An 8,243-nucleotide genomic window follows, 5' to 3' on the forward strand; every position below is an offset into this window, starting at 1 on the left:
TGTTTGTTTATATTGCCATCCTGAGATAATCGTCTCCATGCTCCAAATCCATTTTAAAGCCATTTCAAAGGCATTTTGCGCATACATGAAATGAACACATTTTTCTCCAAAACTATAACACATGCAAGCTTGTCCTGTTTGGTGGAGATGATATTTAATAAAATAAGTAGAAATCCACTAAAAGTTTTGTTTGGTTATCTTGCAATCCCGAGATAATCGTCTCCATGCTCCAAATCCATTTTAAAGCCATTTTTAAGGCATTTCGCGCATAGATGAAATGAACACATTTTTCTCCAAAACTATAACAGATGCAAGCTTGTCCTGTTTGGTTGAGATGATATTTAATAAAATAAGTAGAAATCCACTAAAAGTTTTGTTTGGTTATCTTGCAATCCCGAGATAATCGTCTCCATGCTCCAAATCCATTTTAAAGCCATTTTTAAGGCATTTCGCGCATACATGAAATGAACACATTTTTCTCCAAAACTATAACAGATGCAAGCTTGTCCTGTTTGGTGGAGATAATATTTAATAAAATAAGTAGAAATCTACTAAAAGTTTCGTTTGTTTATATTGCCATCCTGAGATAATCGTCTCCATGCTCCAAATCCATTTTAAAGCCATTTCAAAGGCATTTTGAGCATACATGAAATGAACACATTTTTCTCCAAAACTATAACACATGCAAGCTTGTCCTGTTTGGTGGAGATGATATTTAATAAAATAAGTAGAAATCCACTAAAAGTTTTGTTTGGTTATCTTGCAATCCCGAGATAATCGTCTCAATGCTCCAAATCCATTTTAAAGCCATTTTTAAGGCATTTCGCGCATACATGAAATGAACACATTTTTCTCCAAAACTATAACAGATGCAAGCTTGTCCTGTTTGGTGGAGATGATATTTAATAAAATAAGTAGAAATCCACTAAAAGTTTTGTTTGGTTATCTTGCAATCCCGAGATAATCGTCTCCTTGCTCCAAATCCATTTTAAAGCCATTTTTAAGGCATTTCGCGCATACATGAAATGAACACATTTTTCTCCAAAACTATAACAGATGCAAGCTTGTCCTGTTTGGTGGAGATGATATTTAATAAAATAAGTAGAAATCCACTAAAAGTTTTGTTTGGTTATCTTGCAATCCCGAGATAATCGTCTCCATGCTCCAAATCCATTTTAAAGCCATTTTTAAGGCATTTCGCGCATACATGAAATGAACACATTTTTCTCCAAAACTATAACAGATGCAAGCTTGTCCTGTTTGGTGGAGATGATATTTAATAAAATAAGTAGAAATCCACTAAAAGTTTTGTTTGGTTATCTTGCAATCCCGAGATAATCGTCTCCATGCTCCAAATCCATTTTAAAGCCATTTTTAAGGCATTTCGTGCATACATGAAATGAACACATTTTTCTCCAAAACTATAACAGATGCAAGCTTGTCCTGTTTGGTGGAGATGATATTTAATAAAATAAGTAGAAATCCACTAAAAGTTTTGTTTGGTTATCTTGCAATCCCGAGATAATCGTCTCCATGCTCCAAATCCATTTTAAAGCCATTTTTAAGGCATTTCGCGCATACATGAAATGAACACATTTTTCTCCAAAACTATAACAGATGCAAGCTTGTCCTGTTTGGTGGAGATGATATTTAATAAAATAAGTAGAAATCCACTAAAAGTTTTGTTTGGTTATATTGCAATCCCGAGATAATCGTCTCCATGCTCCAAATCCATTTTAAAGCCATTTTTAAGGCATTTCGCGCATACATGAAATGAACACATTTTTCTCCAAAACTATAACAGATACAAGCTTGTCCTTTTTGGTGGAGATGATATTTAATAAAATAAGTAGAAATCCACTAAAAGTTTTGTTTGGTTATCTTGCAATCCCGAGATAATCGTCTCCATGCTCCAAATCCATTTTAAAGCCATTTTTAAGGCATTTCGCGCATACATGAAATGAACACATTTTTCTCCAAAACTATAACACATGCAAGCTTGTCCTGTTTGGTGGAGATGATATTTAATAAAATAAGTAGAAATCCACTAAAAGTTTTGTTTGGTTATCTTGCAATCCCGAGATAATCGTCTCCATGCTCCAAATCCATTTTAAAGCCATTTTTAAGGCATTTCGCGCATACATGAAATGAACACATTTTTCTCCAAAACTATAACAGATGCAAGCTTGTCCTGTTTGGTGGAGATGATATTTAATAAAATAAGTAGAAATCAACTAAAAGTTTTGTTTGGTTATCTTGCAATCCCGAGATAATCGTCTCCATGCTCCAAATCCATTTTAAAGCCATTTCAAAGGCATTTTGCGCATACATGAAATGAAAACATTTTTCTCCAAAACTATACCAGATGCAAGCTTGTCCTGTTTGGTGGAGATGATATTTAATAAAATAAGTAGAAATCCACTAAACGTTTTGTTTGGTTATCTTGCAATCCCGAGATAATCGTCTCCATGCTCTAAATCCATTTTAAAGCCATTTTTAAGGCATTTCGCGCATACATGAAATGAACACATTTTTCTCCAAAACTATAACAGATGCAAGCTTGTCCTGTTTGGTGGAGATGATATTTAATAAAATAAGTAGAAATCCACTAAAAGTTTTGTTTGGTTATCTTGCAATCCCGAGATAATCGTCTCCATGCTCCAAATCCATTTTAAAGCCATTTTTAAGGCATTTCGCGCATACATGAAATGAACACATTTTTCTCCAAAACTATAACACATGCAAGCTTGTCCTGTTTGGTGGAGATGATATTTAATAAAATAAGTAGAAATCCACTAAAAGTTTTGTTTGGTTATCTTGCAATCCCGAGATAATCGTCTCCATGCTCCAAATCCATTTTAAAGCCATTTTTAAGGCATTTCGCGCATACATGAAATGAACACATTTTTCTCCAAAACTATAACAGATGCAAGCTTGTCCTGTTTGGTGGAGATGATATTTAATAAAATAAGTAGAAATCCACTAAAAGTTTTGTTTGGTTATCTTGCAATCCCGAGATAATCGTCTCCATGCTCCAAATCCATTTTAAAGCCATTTTTAAGGCACTTCGCGCATACATGAAATGAACACATTTTTCTCCAAAACTATAACAGATGCAAGCTTGTCCTGTTTGGTGGAGATGATATTTAATAAAATAAGTAGAAATCCACTAAAAGTTTTGTTTGGTTATCTTGCAATCCCGAGATAATCGTCTCCATGCTCCAAATCCATTTTAAAGTCATTTTTAAGGCATTTCGCGCATACATGAAATGAACACATTTTTCTCCAAAACTATAACAGATGCAAGCTTGTCCTGTTTGGTGGAGATGATATTTAATAAAATAAGTAGAAATCCACTAAAAGTTTTGTTTGGTTGTCTTGCAATCCCGAGATAATCGTCTCCATGCTCCAAATCCATTTTAAAGCCATTTCAAAGGCATTTTGCGCATACATGAAATGAACACATTTTTCTCCAAAACTATAACACATGCAAGCTTGTCCTGTTTGGTGGAGATGATATTTAATAAAATAAGTAGAAATCCACTAAAAGTTTTGTTTGGTTATCTTGCAATCCCGAGATAATCGTCTCCATGCTCCAAATCCATTTTAAAGCCATTTTTAAGGCATTTCGCGCATACATGAAATGAACACATTTTTCTCCAAAACTATAACAGATGCAAGCTTGTCCTGTTTGGTGGAGATAATATTTAATAAAATAAGTAGAAATCTACTAAAAGTTTCGTTTGTTTATATTGCCATCCTGAGATAATCGTCTCCATGCTCCAAATCCATTTTAAAGCCATTTCAAAGGCATTTTGCGCATACATGAAATGAACACATTTTTCTCCAAAACTATAACACATGCAAGCTTGTCCTGTTTGGTGGAGATGATATTTAATAAAATAAGTAGAAATCCACTAAAAGTTTTGTTTGGTTATCTTGCAATCCCGAGATAATCGTCTCCATGCTCCAAATCCATTTTAAAGCCATTTTTAAGGCATTTCGCGCATACATGAAATGAACACATTTTTCTCCAAAACTATAACACATGCAAGCTTGTCCTGTTTGGTGGAGATAATATTTAATAAAATAAGTAGAAATCTACTAAAAGTTTCGTTTGTTTATATTGCCATCCTGAGATAATCGTCTCCATGCTCCAAATCCATTTTAAAGCCATTTCAAAGGCATTTTGCGCATACATGAAATGAACACATTTTTCTCCAAAACTATAACACATGCAAGCTTGTCCTGTTTGGTGGAGATGATATTTAATAAAATAAGTAGAAATCCACTAAAAGTTTTGTTTGGTTATCTTGCAATCCCGAGATAATCGTCTCCATGCTCCAAATCCATTTTAAAGCCATTTTTAAGGCATTTCGCGCATAGATGAAATGAACACATTTTTCTCCAAAACTATAACAGATGCAAGCTTGTCCTGTTTGGTTGAGATGATATTTAATAAAATAAGTAGAAATCCACTAAAAGTTTTGTTTGGTTATCTTGCAATCCCGAGATAATCGTCTCCATGCTCCAAATCCATTTTAAAGCCATTTTTAAGGCATTTCGCGCATACATGAAATGAACACATTTTTCTCCAAAACTATAACAGATGCAAGCTTGTCCTGTTTGGTGGAGATAATATTTAATAAAATAAGTAGAAATCTACTAAAAGTTTCGTTTGTTTATATTGCCATCCTGAGATAATCGTCTCCATGCTCCAAATCCATTTTAAAGCCATTTCAAAGGCATTTTGCGCATACATGAAATGAACACATTTTTCTCCAAAACTATAACACATGCAAGCTTGTCCTGTTTGGTGGAGATGATATTTAATAAAATAAGTAGAAATCCACTAAAAGTTTTGTTTGGTTATCTTGCAATCCCGAGATAATCGTCTCAATGCTCCAAATCCATTTTAAAGCCATTTTTAAGGCATTTCGCGCATACATGAAATGAACACATTTTTCTCCAAAACTATAACAGATGCAAGCTTGTCCTGTTTGGTGGAGATGATATTTAATAAAATAAGTAGAAATCCACTAAAAGTTTTGTTTGGTTATCTTGCAATCCCGAGATAATCGTCTCCTTGCTCCAAATCCATTTTAAAGCCATTTTTAAGGCATTTCGCGCATACATGAAATTAACACATTTTTCTCCAAAACTATAACAGATGCAAGCTTGTCCTGTTTGGTGGAGATGATATTTAATAAAATAAGTAGAAATCCACTAAAAGTTTTGTTTGGTTATCTTGCAATCCCGAGATAATCGTCTCCATGCTCCAAATCCATTTTAAAGCCATTTTTAAGGCATTTCGCGCATACATGAAATGAACACATTTTTCTCCAAAACTATAACAGATGCAAGCTTGTCCTGTTTGGTGGAGATGATATTTAATAAAATAAGTAGAAATCCACTAAAAGTTTTGTTTGGTTATCTTGCAATCCCGAGATAATCGTCTCCATGCTCCAAATCCATTTTAAAGCCATTTTTAAGGCATTTCGTGCATACATGAAATGAACACATTTTTCTCCAAAACTATAACAGATGCAAGCTTGTCCTGTTTGGTGGAGATGATATTTAATAAAATAAGTAGAAATCCACTAAAAGTTTTGTTTGGTTATCTTGCAATCCCGAGATAATCGTCTCCATGCTCCAAATCCATTTTAAAGCCATTTTTAAGGCATTTCGCGCATACATGAAATGAACACATTTTTCTCCAAAACTATAACAGATGCAAGCTTGTCCTGTTTGGTGGAGATGATATTTAATAAAATAAGTAGAAATCCACTAAAAGTTTTGTTTGGTTATATTGCAATCCCGAGATAATCGTCTCCATGCTCCAAATCCATTTTAAAGCCATTTTTAAGGCATTTCGCGCATACATGAAATGAACACATTTTTCTCCAAAACTATAACAGATACAAGCTTGTCCTTTTTGGTGGAGATGATATTTAATAAAATAAGTAGAAATCCACTAAAAGTTTTGTTTGGTTATCTTGCAATCCCGAGATAATCGTCTCCATGCTCCAAATCCATTTTAAAGCCATTTTTAAGGCATTTCGCGCATACATGAAATGAACACATTTTTCTCCAAAACTATAACACATGCAAGCTTGTCCTGTTTGGTGGAGATGATATTTAATAAAATAAGTAGAAATCCACTAAAAGTTTTGTTTGGTTATCTTGCAATCCCGAGATAATCGTCTCCATGCTCCAAATCCATTTTAAAGCCATTTTTAAGGCATTTCGCGCATACATGAAATGAACACATTTTTCTCCAAAACTATAACAGATGCAAGCTTGTCCTGTTTGGTGGAGATGATATTTAATAAAATAAGTAGAAATCAACTAAAAGTTTTGTTTGGTTATCTTGCAATCCCGAGATAATCGTCTCCATGCTCCAAATCCATTTTAAAGCCATTTCAAAGGCATTTTGCGCATACATGAAATGAACACATTTTTCTCCAAAACTATAACAGATGCAAGCTTGTCCTGTTTGGTGGAGATGATATTTAATAAAATAAGTAGAAATCCACTAAACGTTTTGTTTGGTTATCTTGCAATCCCGAGATAATCGTCTCCATGCTCTAAATCCATTTTAAAGCCATTTTTAAGGCATTTCGCGCATACATGAAATGAACACATTTTTCTCCAAAACTATAACAGATGCAAGCTTGTCCTGTTTGGTGGAGATGATATTTAATAAAATAAGTAGAAATCCACTAAAAGTTTTGTTTGGTTATATTGCAATCCCGAGATAATCGTCTCCATGCTCCAAATCCATTTTAAAGCCATTTTTAAGGCATTTCGCGCATACATGAAATGAACACATTTTTCTCCAAAACTATAACAGATGCAAGCTTGTCCTGTTTGGTGGAGATGATATTTAATAAAATAAGTAGAAATCCACTAAAAGTTTTGTTTGGTTATATTGCAATCCCGAGATAATCGTCTCCATGCTCCAAATCCATTTTAAAGCCATTTTTAAGGCATTTCGCGCATACATGAAATGAACACATTTTTCTCCAAAACTATAACAGATGCAAGCTTGTCCTGTTTGGTGGAGATGATATTTAATAAAATAAGTAGAAATCCACTAAAAGTTTTGTTTGGTTATCTTGCAATCCCGAGATAATCGTCTCCATGCTCCAAATCCATTTTAAAGCCATTTTTAAGGCATTTCGCGCATACATGAAATGAACACATTTTTCTCCAAAACTATAACACATGCAAGCTTGTCCTGTTTGGTGGAGATGATATTTAATAAAATAAGTAGAAATCCACTAAAAGTTTTGTTTGGTTATCTTGCAATCCCGAGATAATCGTCTCCATGCTCCAAATCCATTTTAAAGCCATTTTTAAGGCATTTCGCGCATACATGAAATGAACACATTTTTCTCCAAAACTATAACAGATGCAAGCTTGTTCTGTTTGGTGGAGATGATATTTAATAAAATAAGTAGAAATCCACTAAAAGTTTTGTTTGGTTGTCTTGCAATCCCGAGATAATCGTCTCCATGCTCCAAATCCATTTTAAAGCCATTTCAAAGGCATTTTGCGCATACATGAAATGAACACATTTTTCTCCAAACTATAACACATGCAAGCTTGTCCTGTTTGGTGGAGATGATATTTAATAAAATAAGTAGAAATCCACTAAAAGTTTTGTTTGGTTATCTTGCAATCCCGAGATAATCGTCTCCATGCTCCAAATCCATTTTAAAGCCATTTTTAAGGCATTTCGCGCATACATGAAATGAACACATTTTTCTCCAAAACTATAACAGATGCAAGCTTGTCCTGTTTGGTGGAGATGATATTTAATAAAATAAGTAGAAATCCACTAAAAGTTTTGTTTGGTTATCTTGCAATCCCGAGATAATCGTCTCCATGCTCCAAATCCATTTTAAAGCCATTTTTAAGGCATTTCGCGCATACATGAAATGAACACATTTTTCTCCAAAACTATAACAGATGCAATCTTGTCCTGTTTGGTGGAGATGATATTTAATAAAATAAGTAGAAATCCACTAAAAGTTTTGTTTGGTTATCTTGCAATCCCGAGATAATCGTCTCCATGCTCCAAATCCATTTTAAAGCCATTTTTAAGGCATTTCGCGCATACATGAAATAAACACATTTTTCTCCAAAACTATAACAGATGCAAGCTTGTCCTGTTTGGTGGAGATAATATTTAATAAAATAAGTAGAAATCTACTAAAAGTTTCGTTTGTTTATATTGC

Source organism: Anomaloglossus baeobatrachus, unplaced genomic scaffold (genome assembly GCF_048569485.1).
Source record: "Anomaloglossus baeobatrachus isolate aAnoBae1 unplaced genomic scaffold, aAnoBae1.hap1 Scaffold_218, whole genome shotgun sequence".
NCBI lineage: Eukaryota > Metazoa > Chordata > Amphibia > Anura > Aromobatidae > Anomaloglossus > Anomaloglossus baeobatrachus.